Genomic DNA, 15,262 nt, shown 5'->3' with positions numbered 1-15,262 from the left:
AAAATATTAATAAAAAAATCATTTGTATGGATCTTGTAAATTATAGGTTTTCGTATTCAAAATATTTTTTGCAGTTACTCATTCCTACTCTAGTATTGGATAACTGCGAGTGGTGTGGTTGCATTTGAGTACCTAAATACTACTAGCTTCTTGTCTGAAGTAACTATGAATGAGTGTGCTGATTGGATTTTTGTAACAGAAGGAGCTTTGGAAAATCTTTTATTTTATGAACGCTTAATTATTTCATGGTCTTGTTTTGTATAATAGATAAATCGTGTCGTTTTAGTGTGCTCTCTAGCCCATGTAAATAGACTAGTGACATTCAAAATAGCATCGAATCGATTGGTATATACAAAGTATAGATTTGATTGACATTTGTGACCGTCCACGACAAAACAAGGCTTAGCTCCCAAAAAATCAATTTTGAGTTTTTGATGCTAATCGATAGATTTTAAGTTGCTTTTTCACATGCAAAAGTCAGAAATTGTTTATGTCAATTACTTTTGACACTATAACGTTCTAAAGACGGGCATGTCAAGCGTGTTCCTTGTTTCTGCTTCTACTTTAATCGCTTGCCCTGTGAAATTTACTTTTGGGAGCTAAGCCTGGTTTTGTCGTGGTTTTCCAAACATTTTTATTAATTTAAATCAATTTTTAACTCGAAATATTTAAATTCAATCAATTAAATTAGAAAAATTCATAGCTTGCTCAACGAGGAAGCAAATTTTTTGCTTTACACAATGAGGAAGAAAAGTGTTTATGAAATAAACATAAAGGATCCCCTCTTTGTTTAAGTTTCAACATAATCAATTTCTTATTTCTGACATCAGATTCGTAATCAGCGATCCCAAAAACCCCCGAGTAACAAGTTTCAAACGAATTGGACGATTTTTTTCAAATTCGGCCGCCATATTAGATCCGCCATTTTGAATTTTTCAAGTCTGACATCAGATTCGTAATCAGCGATCCCGAGAACCCCCGAGTAACAAGTTTCAAACGAATTGGACGATTTTTTTCAAATTCGGCCGCCATATTGGATCCGCCATTTTGAATTTTTCAATTCTGACATAAGATTCGTAATTAGCGACCCCGAAAACCTCCGAGTAACAAGTTTCAAACGAAATGGACGATTTTTTAAAATTCGGCCGCCATATTGGATCCGCGATTTTGAATTTTTTAATTGTGACATCAGATTCGTAATCAGCGACCCCGAAAACATTAAAAACAACTATGACTTTAGAATTTAAAATTTTTGTCTTTAAATGAGAAATTTTTTTACTTACGCATTTCCATTTATGATGGTTTATAATTGTTATAACAAAAGCATTATTATAAATTTATTAATTTGCCACTCATTTTTTGAAACTTTACATATGTATGAACATTTCAATATATTATAAGTTTATTTATATTGCGTATAATTTTGGGCAGAGCTTTGGTCCGCTTGACGTGGAACATCCCAGGTATATATTTATAAAAGCATCCATTGTACTCGCGAAGAGTACGCTCCATGAGCGCTTGACTTTTCCATTGTACCCCGTTTTTCGATATGTTACCGAAGTTTTCAATCAAAATAATAGTTTCTATAGCATTTCTACATATATCTACTACAAGAATATGCAGTTTTTAGAAAATCGATTTTCATTTGCGACCAAAAAATTGAAAAATTATCATAATATACAACGTGAAGATATGCAAAATTTGAAAATCTTAAACACTTGTCAGTTTCTGCCCCCTGGTGCCAATACACAATTAATTAACCCCTTAGCTGCGGCTATGATTTTAAAGAAAGTACCCAAAATGCGAAAAAAAAAATTTCTTGTATTTAAATAAAACATTCTATTTAAGGTTTTTTTGGGTCGCTGAAAACGAATCCGAGGTCAGATTTCGCAAATTATTAAAATTCAAAATGGCGGACTTATTTTTAAAATTTACTATATTCGCTTCAAACTTGTTATTGGGGGGTATTTGATGTCACTTATTACGCATTCAATGTCCGTTTATCAAAATTTAAAATGGCGGATCAAATAAGGCGGACGACTTTTGAAATAACATAACACCGAAAAACTCCGACAAACGATTTTCAGGAAAGAAGGTTAAGTTTTTTCAAAAACCGTTTGCCGGTGATTCTGGTTTCATGGTTAACATCGGGTTGGGTGAAAGTCCTCTTCATTCTCTACTATCCACTACAGTGGATATGGTTTTGATTCCAACGTCATTATCAAGGCTCATGATGTCGACCTTGGTCTTTCCCCCCTCGCTATAAGTGAGAAACTAGAAGAAAGAGACTCGATCTAAAATAATTTCCATTCTCAGAAAATTAAAATACTCCAATGAAACCTCAAGTCTAATAGAATTTGTTTTTTCTGGTATGACTATTCCAGATTCTATCCTCATTGATAGTCATGTTTAAATATACGCTCAGTGTGATACTAAAGGTATGTTCATCTGCCGGTTTGCGTGGTGTTGGTGGAAATCCGGATGGATACAAAATAGAAAAAAAATGTGTTCGAGCGCGTCAGATATTTAGGGAGGATGTTAAATGAACTCTAAAAATGCTCCCATTCAAAAGAAGTAAAATTTTTGTACAGATGGTTAAGCTTGATGGTGCAGTCATGATAGCCCAAAATCTGATGATTATTTTGAGGAATATTGTTAATCTGACAGCTGTTTTGTGATCAGCTGTAATGGTGTCATGGCGACGGAGAGCAGTGTTAGGAATCGGGATTATGCGAGAGAGTTAAAAATAGAGAAAAAGTGAAAAAGAAGTTGATGCACGGAGTGGGGAAAGCGTGTTGCGCGCTCTACTCTCCATAGACGATTTTCATTACTTTGCCTTTTAAAAATCGTCAGATTATATTTTATTCGTGATTCTTGTGTTATTTCCTTCAAATTAAAAAAATTTAACCGCGCTCGAGAATGTCAAGACAACGTTTTTTAGCATATTTGTAACCCTCCCGCTCCCTTACGTTACGCTCAAATCGTCAAGATTTTTTAAATGTACATTTTTTAGCTAGTAATTAACTTATCTTACCTTAATCTGACGCCTTTCAATATTTCCAACCATCGATTTTTTTACTAATCTCATGGACTATCCCAGACGCACGTCTTATTAAAAAGAGTTAATACTTAGAAGAGGTATTCAATAACATGCTAGGTATCCCCCTTGTATTCATCTGCCGCGTTCGAGTGAATCCCAAAAAACACATTGGGCTCCCCTACTATTTGTGATCGAACTGTATGGGAACTCATACTGCTGCATCCTCATACAATGTTGGTTATGAGGAGATTGAGGCTTGGCTTCTGAGCCATGGCATCTCTCGTTCTGAATATCACGTGGCTTGAGAGGAGCTTCCGGCATCTGCTGCTCATAATCAAGTAGCTGATGAGGACATGGCTGGCGAAAATGCCGAAAAGTAGGTGGTGGTGTTTTGATCTTGATTCCGAAGGCAATCGCTTTCCATCTTACCAATGTCTTTAGCTTTTACACTAGAAATCTCCAAAACGATATAGCTTCTATTTCATTCCACAGGATGTTTGGTACAACCCAGCTTACAAGCCCTTATGCTCCCCCAGGTGGAGACAGCACTCCTGAATCTTGGACGGAAATTTTTGATACGCTGCTTACAAATGTTAATCATATTTTCTGTGGTGACTTTAACGCTCATCACACATGCTGCGGTAATCAATGTTTGAATCTAAGAGGAGATTCTCTTCTGATTTTTGCTCTCGACAAAGACTTGATTATCGCTAATTTTTCCTCACCTACGAGATATCGCGATGCCAATGTTTCTCCCACCCTCTCTGGTCGAGTGAACTATGGGATGCAACTCTAGTCAGTCGAAGAGAGAACAATAGATGGTACCTAATCAATCGGCTGCGTACACTGAAAAAAAAAGTTAATTGAATCAAGTTAATGCATTTACTTGAGGTACTTTACTTGAAACAAGACGATATTTTCTTATTGGAAAAAATTTATTTTCTTGAGTCAAGTAATTTTGAGCATTGAGCAATGTTCTTGAAATAAGAAAATATGAGTTTCATACAAGTAAATATATCTTACTGTTTCAAGCTAAATGTTTTACTTGCGTCAAGAACAGAAAAAGAATTGAGTCAAGAATATTATTTTCTCATGTCAAGTGATTTACGTTGAGTATTTTATTTTCTTGGGTCAAATCGTTTTGTTGTTTCCTTCAAAACAAGTTTTTATTTAATCTAATACTCATAGTCTTGATCCAAGAAAATGGAAAGATTAATAGAAATAAATACTTGTTTCAACTTGTTTAAAATTTATATTGTTTGAATTAAACATTATTCAATACAAGTGTTTAATATACTTTAAGAATTTTCATATTATATTGTTTCAAGAACATTCAATTTCTAGAAATAATATTATATTATCTTAAATGAAATAATTTATTTTTTCAGTTGAAATAGTGATATAATCTTGAATGAAATCATTTTTTCGTTTCCTTGAAAATATTTTTTATTTAATTCAACGCTAATATACTCTTGAGTCAAGAAAATGCGAATATTAATATAAGTAAATACTTGCTTTAACTTGATTAACGCATAGTTTTTGAATTAAAAATTTAGTATTTGGCAGAAGTAAATATGTTATTATCGCAACCCAATATTTTATTTTCCCGAAGTACCAAAAAGTATTCAATCAAGAATATTAGGTTATTAAGCAAAATAATAAAATATTGTCTGAAGAATTTTCATTTCTTGAATCAAATAGTTTTATTCATTTGCTTTGAATTAATTTTTTACCTAATACAAATCCCGTATTCTTGATCCAAGAAAATATTTCTCTCCAAATAGATGTGGAACTTAAATAGCAGTTTTTGAAAACCATCAATTGAGTCAGGATGACATAGTGGTCTACATTACTGCCTTTGGTGCGCGCAACTCGGGTTCAATTCCTCGGACCGTGAAAAATTTTCATTCAAGGTATACTTGTTTTAGTTGTGTTAAGTGTTAATTAAATATAAATATGTATGTAAAATAAACAATAAAAAATATGAATGTTAATAATAAATAAGAATGTTTGACTTAAGAATTAGACATGGTGGGATAAGGAAGGGGTGTAAATTCAAGTAAATATTTACTTGTATTGGAATAATATTTTTTTGGTTCAACTCCATAAGTTTTCTCAAGTCAACAAAATATTTTCTTGAGTTAATATATTCCACAGTTTACTTGAAGCAAGTAAAATTTTCTTGATTCAATACTATTTTTTTCAGTGTAGTCATTTTCAGGGATTTTTCGTAAAAATCCATGGTTTTTCCTTGACAACGCTATGATAATTTTGTAGTCAACTCAAAATTTGAAGAGTAGTAAATCCAACGACTATTCACCAGTTATATGAAAAGTGGTAAAAGGAATTATTTTCTTTAATTAATATAACTGCTTTTTGAGTAGAAATTTTTTTTATTAATTTCTATGATTTTATAGGGTTCAATAAAATTCTTTTTGTAGAATTAACAAGTCGTCTGTAATTAAAACTACTATTTTTTTAATAATACATCAAAGTAATACATTATACTGAGCACATCCGAGATACTCAGTAGACAATTTTATTATTCCGCAATAGTCCAATACTCCAGATCATCTTCTTCGCCTTCCATGATGTTGGACAGATGTTGATCTATTGAAGACGTTCCAGATCATGTGACTCCCAATTAAGACCCTACTTGAAATAACTTTTAGGTCTTTTTTTGTGATCACACCATACCTCTCAAGACTCGTAGCTGACGAAACACTCCATACACCTCTCCAATTAAGAGTGATGGACAGAACAACAACCTCTAAGTCAGGAACATCGGAAGAAAGCTTGATAACCTCAATAAGATTACAATCACTCTTGTACTTCCGAACCTTCAGTTCATTGGCACGAATGAGATCTGTTTGTTCAGAAACAACCTGAGCATCTATTACCAAACACTTCCTACCTAGAGTAGCTATAATGTCTGGTTTCCTTGTACCTGAAGATGTTAGGTATTCAGGCTCAACCAAAACAGAAAACTCAGATTTACGTAGTTTTTTAACCACATATTCTACAAGAGCATCATGTCTCCTAATACGAACATCATGCGTTCTGTAATAGAGTTGTAGAGCATGATTTGATGTCTCCGGAACATTACAACCAGCACGACAGATTCGACCTTTCTTTAACCACGAGTAGTCCTTGATCTTGAAGGAATTGCACCGATTCTCAACTTGATAAGGTTAACAAAATCCCTACCACTCAGAAAACGGGTACCGTCAGCAACCCAAGAATGTTGCCCTAGGACTCTTCTTGAATCTTTTAATGCCCTACCATCGATTGATAAGTAAAGTCTCGAAGCCCACCATGCTTCCATTGCCTGCTTTGATGACAAGATATTATGTTTGCAGGTTCTCAAACGAAATTCTGACTTACTTATCTGATCTCTCAGAAAATTATCAGAAAGTCTGCCACTACCACCAAAAGACTCCATCAATCTCCTCAATCTTATGACCCTCTCTAATGGTGCTGCCCATCGACATGATCGAACACCTAGATCGCCATCTTTAACACTTGCGTGAAAATAAGCATTAGGACAATTGCTGGGTAGATGTAACCACTGCCTGATGAAATGTCGAACTTGTCTATCAATAATTGTTCTAAGGTAGCCAATAGTGGTTTCCCCCATTGACAATTGATATTGATAGGATGGTAAAACAGTAGTTCGTAATGCCCAAAGCCTTTGTTGTGGCTTTAAAGGTGCCTTAGTCAATTTATTCAATGATGTTAACAATAAACCCTTTACATCCGACAAGACTTTACCCTCAGGTGTGAAAGGAATACCAAGATATTTCCAATCACTAGTTCTTTTAAGAGGTGGAATCTTCATTCTTCTTACTTCAAAGACAGATTTAGCATCAACTACAACCTTCTTTTCGCCTGGGATATTCTGAAGTGATACAGTACAACTCTTACCAGGATTAATTTCGAGACCACATTGTAACATAAACTCTGATATTATATTGAGTAATGTTTGTAGCCCTACTTTAGTAGAAGCTATTAGGATGAGATCATCCGCAAATGCGATGACATTAACTTGGAGATAACCCAAATCAACGCCAATCTCGGAAGGTCCCCTATCAAATAGACCATCCATAACCATATTAAAGAGATATGGAGACATTGGATCTCCCTGTTGGACACCGCAGGTAGGATGGATCTTAGATGAAGTCCAACCACCATGTTGCAGTACAGTGTCACTAGTTTGATACAAGGTGTTTATGTATTTTCTAAAAGGTGCAGGAACACCCTTAGCCTCTAACACAGATTCCATGGACTCATGTGTTACTGAATCATATGTCTTTTGGACATCTATAGATGCCAAAAATAAGGGTTTGCAAACTTTTATGATGATGTCGAAAAGTTGCATCTAATAAAGAAACATTTTCAGCACAACCATCGAAGTCAGTGAAGCCACGTTGACGTGTGTCTAATTTAATTCTTTTCAGCCTGTTAGCAAGAATTCTGTGAAAAGATCTTAAAATAACAGAAGAAACTTTAAGCGGGCGATAATCAGCAGGATCCATACACGCTTTCTTCTTTGGAATTAAAAGAGTTCTCGACAATTTAAGAAAGTTTGGTGTATCACGACACCACATGAAGATGTTATAGATTCTAACAAGCACTTCAGTAGGAATTGCTCTTAAGGCAGAAGACGGAACACCATTATAACCAGGTGCCGTTTTATTTGATGGAAAAGATCTTAATACTTCAAAGGCAGATATTGGTTGCCATAGATCAAGTATTTCTGCATCTTGACTTGCGTATACAGGAGATGTTATATTTCGAGTGAAAGTGGCCTTCCAAAAAGGAACCATAAGATCTTGTGGTACGCCCTCGACTTGATCTAATTCGTCGTTTAGAATCCTTTTAATGCACTTTCCTCTATCTCTCTTCCACAAGTCTTGAATACGAGCATACTCTTGCCTTCTCTTCACTTTACTACTGAGAGAATTAACTTCACTGCGATTTGCATCATGTTGACATAGAGCTAGCAGGAACTAAGAGTTCCAGATATCTCTGTACTTGATCTTTATAGTTCTGCGTCCTCCTTTGACCTTTAATCGACTCAATTGTGCGATGTGAAAAGGTTTTATGCAGTTCTTGGTTTATGAAGCATTTTAGATTTGATGAAATAATCTCTGCTTCTTTTCTAGCCATCATGTTCTTTTCCTCCTCAGTGCATCGATCTTTAACGTTCCTTCCTCTTTTAAGTAACTGATTTTCATCATACCAATCTTTATGAGCTCTTCGCTCATGGACACCTCTTCCTGTAACAGTGGTGCAAAACCTAGTGCAAGTAGGAAAGCCACATGCATAAGCACCACCACCGTCACTTACACTACTAAATCCAGATGGACCAGCCCGGGATGAAAAATGTAGATAATCCAAAAGTAAACTTAAGTCACATAGTATTCGAATAAGTATTCCTCCGTGCCAAAAGGTAGACTGTAGAATACTTTGAGAAAAGTTGCTAAAGTAAACTGATGGTATACTAAGATCTACCACATAGAGAGGAGAGTATACTATTTGTATACATTGGGATATTATATGAATTTTTCTAAATTAACTTGTAATGAACTCCAACCATAGAGTTCTAATGGTGTCTAATAGATGTCGCATTGTCATATAGACAAAAATTCTTCTTAATAATAAATATAAATAAAAATAAATAATATTCATTGATAATTAATTTATACATTGAATATTTTTTGATACATATAAACACAAATATACACAAAAATTTTTTCTTAAATAACATAATTATACATAATATGTAATACTTAAATAATTACTATACAAGTTAAATAAATAAATAGATAAAAATAAAAAAAATAACAATCTGAATTAAATATTTGAAGCGATTAAGTAATGTGGAATATCCTTTACAAAACTCATAATTCCGTACCTGAAAAAAATGTCAACTTTAAGTTGTATTCTTTAATGATATATTTTAATAATATTAAATTATTTTTGTTTTAAAATATTTTTGTTATAATTTTTTATACAATAATTTATTAAATAAACTATTACAATTGGCAGTGAATACAAGGTTACCATTTATAATATTAATATTATATTATGATATTTAATAAAATATAAATTTCTGGTTAAGTAAATAAAAAATATATGAAAAACTTACTTCATTTCCTTATAATTTTTTTAGCATATGATTTCGTACCATTCGATGGGGAATTTGTCATTAATGCATTATGTATCATTTAGTGTAGGATTCTTTTAGTTAAAGAATTATCTTACACTTCAAATTATTTCGTTTAATAAAAAACTTTAAATATTACATTAAAATAATAATTAATAAATAAATTCTCAATAAATTCTTCACTTTAACTCACTAACTACAGACTGTAGGTTCCCCTTCGTTCCTGGCAAATGCTAGAAAGCAACTGAAAACTTGAAGGTCTGCCTTAGGAAAATTTTTGAAAAAATACTAAACATTTAAAAACATTTCCTTCGTCTCTTTGTATCTTCAAAATTCACACATTTTCTATCTAAATAAATCTATAAGAAAAAAACAGGTACGGAAAAACTCATAAAATAGGACCTCTTGGATCGAGAAACCCTTGACTGGTCATCCTAATGCAAACCAGATGTGTCAAACCTTTAAAAACGAAAAAATACTCTAATCTCTGATTTAGAGTAAAAATATTTTGCAGTATTAATAAAAAATCTTTCTTCTTGTTATCAGTTATGTTTAGTAGTTCTTACTCAAAATTTAAATAAAATACTGTAAATCTCAGTTTATTATGTATTATTTTATTTATTACTGCCATTATAATTTTTTACTTCTGCCATCTATGTGTTGTATCACCAATTAAGTATCCAAAAATTCAGAGACTGCAGTATTCATTTTATTTACTCTGGAAGATTTTCATATTTTTAAGAAACTTCTGGAGACCTTCGAGATTACTCTGAATACTTTGGTATACTTAGGAAACTAAAAATATCCATTTGAAGACTCAGCTTAGTTTACTCAGTATACTGTCATATGCGTTTCGAATATTACGGGAGCCCTTCAGGTTTACTTTGGAGATGTTGTATACAACTTAGAATACTGTTTAATATACTCTGTATACTTTCAATACCGTTTGGAATACTATTTCGAATATTCCAATTACTGTGTATATTTATTCGAATACTATTCATTTTATCCCGGGAGGACTACTTGCGGTTTGTAAAACTCGCTCAGCACGGTCAGTGGACCGGCCGGTTGGAAGCGTCAAACTCTTATTTCTAAATTCATCTTGACCAGCATAAAAAACACCATTGAAGGGGATTTTTACTATTTTAATTAATTCGATAAACTTAAAGAAGATTTTTGATGTAGAATTTACAAATCGTTTCCAGTTAAAACTACTACTTTAAGGGGTTTCCTAAATTTTTTTCCCCTAAAATAGAAGGTTTTTAAAAGATCGTGTACTCATAAGTTTTAAAATATAATTGATCAAAAGTTTTTACATGTTACTATATACGTCAAGAACTATTTAAAAAAAATTGCGATCTTAAAAAATATTATTATGCTCCTTCTACAGAGGTCGCTATGTACACTGGTCAAAATCAAGGTCCTTTACGGTACCCACTGTAGCTCATCGCAGAATCATCTAAAATAAAGAAATCAAACGTGATTTTAAAGTTTAAGACCTAATACAGGTCCTAAACCTCGAGATATTAAAAAAATCAAAAATTAAAAAAATGGCAAGCTTTGGAAGAAGTAACTAAATCAGCTTGAAAATTCTTACTCAGGAGTTTTTGGGGTCGCTGATTACGAATATGATGTCAGATTTTATAAATTCAAAATGGCGGATCCAATATGGCGGACATGAAAGTTAAAAATCAATTGCATTTACTCGAAACTTGGTATTCGGGGGTTTTTGGGGTCGCTGATTATGAATATGATGTCAGAATTTAAAAATTCAAAATGGCGGATCCAATATGGCGGGCGAAAATTTTAAAACTAATCGGATTTGCTCGAAAATGATGAAATGATATGAATATGATGAATTGTCCGTACTGGGTCCATGACCATGTCGGGTTTATTATCAGCAAACCAAAAAACCTTTTTTATATTTGAATTTTCGAATTCTGTCATCATATTCGTAATCAGCGTCCGTCATCTTGGATCCGCCATTTTGAATTTTTAAAATATGACTTCAGATTTGTAATCATCGACCTCAGAAACCCCCAAGTAGTAAATTTCAAGCAAATCCAAGCATTTTTTAAAAACTCGTCCGCCATATTGGATCCGCCATTTTGAAATTTGAAAAATGGACACCGGATTCGTAATCAGCGACCCCATAAACCCCCGAGTAGGACATTTCGAGCCAATCTAAACACTTTTTAAAAAACTTGTCAGCCATATTGGATCCGCCATTTTGAATTTTTAAAATCTGACATTAAATTCGTAATCAGAGACCCCAATAACCCCCGAGTAACGAATTTCAAGTAAATCCATTCGCTCGGTTTATCGTGGGCACGAAAGGGTTAATTATACGATCTGTAGACGCATATATATATATATGTATTTTGTTAAATAACTTAAGATTATGAGCGAATTACGATCTAATGATTTAACCACACATTCTTAACATACTTTCCTATCAAAAAATGAAAAAAAAAATTCGATTTTTTTGACCAAAAAAATTTAGGAAACCCCTTAAGTAGTAGATTGTACTACTCAAAGTGGTACAATAGGCTTTAAGAACATTTTTGTTGTAGAATTAACAAATCCTTTGTGATTAAAACTACCACATTAAGTAGTATTTTCTACTATTTTAATTAATTCAATAAGCTTGAAAAACGTTTTTAATGTAAAATTTACAAATCGTTTCCAATTAAAACTACTACTTTCAGTAGTAGCTTTTACTACTTAAAGTGGTTCAATAGGCTTTAAGAACATTTATGTCGTAGAATTAAAAAATCCTTTGCAACTAAAACTATCACTTTAAGTAGTAGATTTTACTGCACTATGCAATTAAACAACTTATACTATAATTAAAAGATGAAAAATTTACAAGTCAAAACTTAAAAAGGATAGTTATAGCAACTAATAAAAGTAGTAAAAATGACTACTTTAAATAGTTAAATTACCAATTGGACAAGCAGAAAGTAGTCTTCGAGTAGTTTGCAGACTGTCGTAGCGAGTGTGCGTGGTTACTCGGTTAAGGTATCGGATAGCGAGCGTTAGGGTCGAGGGTTCAATTCCCGTCGGTTAGAAATTTTCTCTGTTAGGTACATAATCGTTAGGGCATAAAATAAGCGTCAGTATAGGAGAGAGGATGAAAAAGTCAATTCTACTGATAATAAACAATTATAAATAAAAAATCATTTTATTTTCCTATTTTAAGTAGTAAAATCTACTATACTTAAAGTAGTAGTTTTAATTGCAAAAGATTTATTAATTCTACAAAAAAATGTTCTTAAAGCCTATTGAACCACTTTAAGTAGTAAAATCTACTATTTACATCTTGAGTTGTTTTAACATTTTTAAATTGAGTTAATACAATTACAAAATGTCATTCTAGTTACATTTTTAATTGGTTTAACTATTTTTATATAGTTAATAGAACCGTTTAAATTCAGTTGAGGACCTATTGTACTACTCAGAGTATAGTTAAAAAGTAGTAAAACCTACTAGTTTTTTTTTCAGTGTAGTTAGACATTCTTTCCTATTTCATTATTTTATTTTAATTAAAAATTAAATTTCTCTAAACGATATAGTAATGTGAAACAATGGGAAACCGAATGCTCTCTATATATAAGATTCAAAAAAAAAAAAAACTAAATTGAATATTTTCATATAGAAACTAAAATTGAATGAAAATAAATATGACGTAAAAAAATTAATTGCCTTTATCAGGTATCATTTATAGAGTAGCTAAATGAAAAAGCAAATAAGAGCAACTATAATGATACATGTATATATTATTTGGGGAACGCATGTGTGCGCTGGCACAATGGTTTATGACAAGTTGCGCAATTGTAAACGCATGAATGATACGACAATTTGTGAATTTGACGTTAAGATGAAATGGTTTCTTAGGAAATTAAAGAAGGTTGTGTTAATGACAGTAGCAAAGATTACTATGATTTGTGATTAGTCCTATGTTTCTTGTGACACACGTCCAAATAGTTTCGTATGTGCTTTTTTTAAATAAAAAGAAAAAGACAAAATACTCCAAAAAAAAAGAGAAAGAATTTTTTCTATTCAATAACAAGGAAGAGTGGTAGGAGTTGTTCGCCGTCCCCCCGTATATAAGCTTCGTGATGTCTTGAAATTGTCTTAAGTTGATCCTTATACGGACAACTTTTTCAAGACTTGGCAAATCAAAACTGTAAGTGAAAATTTATTTTTTTACTATAATCGAAATCATTTTTTTTTTTTTTTTTTTGAAATTTAATCAATTACTTTAAGAATTGTTAAAATTAAATAAAATTTAGTAAAATAAGTTTTTAGTAAAATTTTTATTAAAAATTTCAAAATTTTCCTAAAAAAACAAAAATTAGCAACTCATGTTCTTTTCGAATTTTTATTTACATTTAAATGCAAATAAATATTTCTAAAATGATTAGATATTGAAAATATCGCCTCGTCATACATAATTTTATTGATAAATGTAGATTTTGCACTTTTTTTAAAATCGCCTCGCTTAAAAAATTCCAAATTTACTAAAAATGTAGAAAACTGGTTTAATTTTTGTGAAAAGCTAACATTTTTTCAATTTTTAGAAATTTATTATCATTTTTTTTTTTTACAAATTTTTGACGCAGTAAATTTAGGAGAATGTAAAAATACTTATAGAAAAAAAGGATAAAATGGAATTTTTAAAATTTATTTTTCAGAAATGAAAAATTTTTTTTTTTTTTTTTTGCTTTATTCACCCAGAATCAAGATAAATCCGCTTCAAACCGCCTATAATTTGATCTCACTTAGCCAGGGTTGAATGAGCCTGTCAACAATTCGTTTGACCGAATATACAAAACATCTTTCTCTGGGTAGAATAAGCACTGAAAGGTTAAAATTCAATTTAAAGAAAAATTTCATTAAACTAAAGAACCGTAGAAAAAAAATTCAGTGATTAAAAAAAAAAAGCTAAAAATAGCTATATAATGATTTAAAAATTAATGTCTTTCTTCATATTAAAAAATTTGATATCATGATAAGGGGCAAAATTTTAATAAAGACAATAATAAAATTTTCGATATATTTTTAGATATATTTCTACGTAATTATCTAAGAAAATTCTTTGCAATTTGTAATAATCATTCTCGTTACTTAAATCACAAATAGTGCTTCAGCCTTGCAGTCATTTTCGAAATAATTTATTAGTGACAAAATTACGATAAATTTTTTTTTTTATTAAAAAATTATTTAATTTCTTTAAACAAACAAATATTTCAGGTAAGTTACAAATATGTATCTTAGCGCTTCTCAATCAGATAACTAAAAAAAATGAAAATTCAAAAATAACTGATATAAATATTCTTGTAGACAGTGTATTAAATCTTTACTGCGTAAACATTTAGAAGGTAAAAGTTATTAAAAAAAAAAAAAAAAAATTATCTTTATTCAACATAATAAATTAGGTAGTCATTTTTCGTTAATTACAAATTTCTCAAATATTTTTGCATTTATTTGATGATCAAATTAGATTTATTAAAAATTAAATGTTATCATTTTGATTAGAATTAAATATTATAAGTTTCGAGACAGCACTCAAGCATGTCATGATAGATTCCCCAACTCTACAAAAAAAGTTGTTGTGAAAGTTTTCTGTAAGCTTACAAGGAAATATTGATGAAAGATTGCAATGAATGATTTATACCCGATAAATTAGTTTATTTACATCAAAAAATAATGTTGTCATTAAAAAGGATTCCTCTTCTTTTACAGAAACTTTTCCTCTTAAATAACAAATTATTTCGGTTTAATTGAGAGGATTTTCCTCAATCTCTATTTTTTAAACATCACTTTATAAAAAGGTTATAAAGATTCGTGTAAAAAGTGATGATTATAATAGCCCCGTATTTGGGGCTAATATACTCAGAAGTTTATTTACTTATAAAATATCCTCAATATTTTTTGATACAGTTTTAGCTATACGAAATCTTTTCAGCAGATAGTTGAGATTACGATAAAAAAAATAGAAAATCTAAAATCTTTTAGGTTAAGTAAACAAATCAATATAATTTCTAAAG

The 15,262-nt window shown here is 31.3% G+C and overlaps 1 protein-coding gene across 2 annotated transcripts in view; it reads left to right on the top strand.

Annotated features, from left to right (window-relative positions):
- Nucleotides 1–15,262, top strand: part of LOC127285678 (synaptic vesicle glycoprotein 2B) — an 86,563-nt gene that overhangs the window by 15,844 nt on the left and 55,457 nt on the right. Inside the window, exon 1 of one of the 2 annotated variants that reach the window (XM_051311808.1) lies at nucleotides 13,123–13,398. The exons of the other annotated variant lie outside the window; for it this stretch is intronic. The gene's annotated coding sequence lies outside the window, so the exon portion shown is untranslated. Of the gene's footprint in view, nucleotides 1–13,122; nucleotides 13,399–15,262 lie in introns of those variants that run through there. 2 annotated transcript variants of the gene reach the window in all.

This window comes from Leptopilina boulardi, unplaced genomic scaffold, assembly GCF_019393585.1.
Source record: "Leptopilina boulardi isolate dan_hultmark-lab unplaced genomic scaffold, ZJU_Lbou_2.1 LbouV2_341, whole genome shotgun sequence".
Taxonomy (NCBI): domain Eukaryota; kingdom Metazoa; phylum Arthropoda; class Insecta; order Hymenoptera; family Figitidae; genus Leptopilina; species Leptopilina boulardi.
This window is presented reverse-complemented; position numbering and strand designations above follow the sequence as displayed.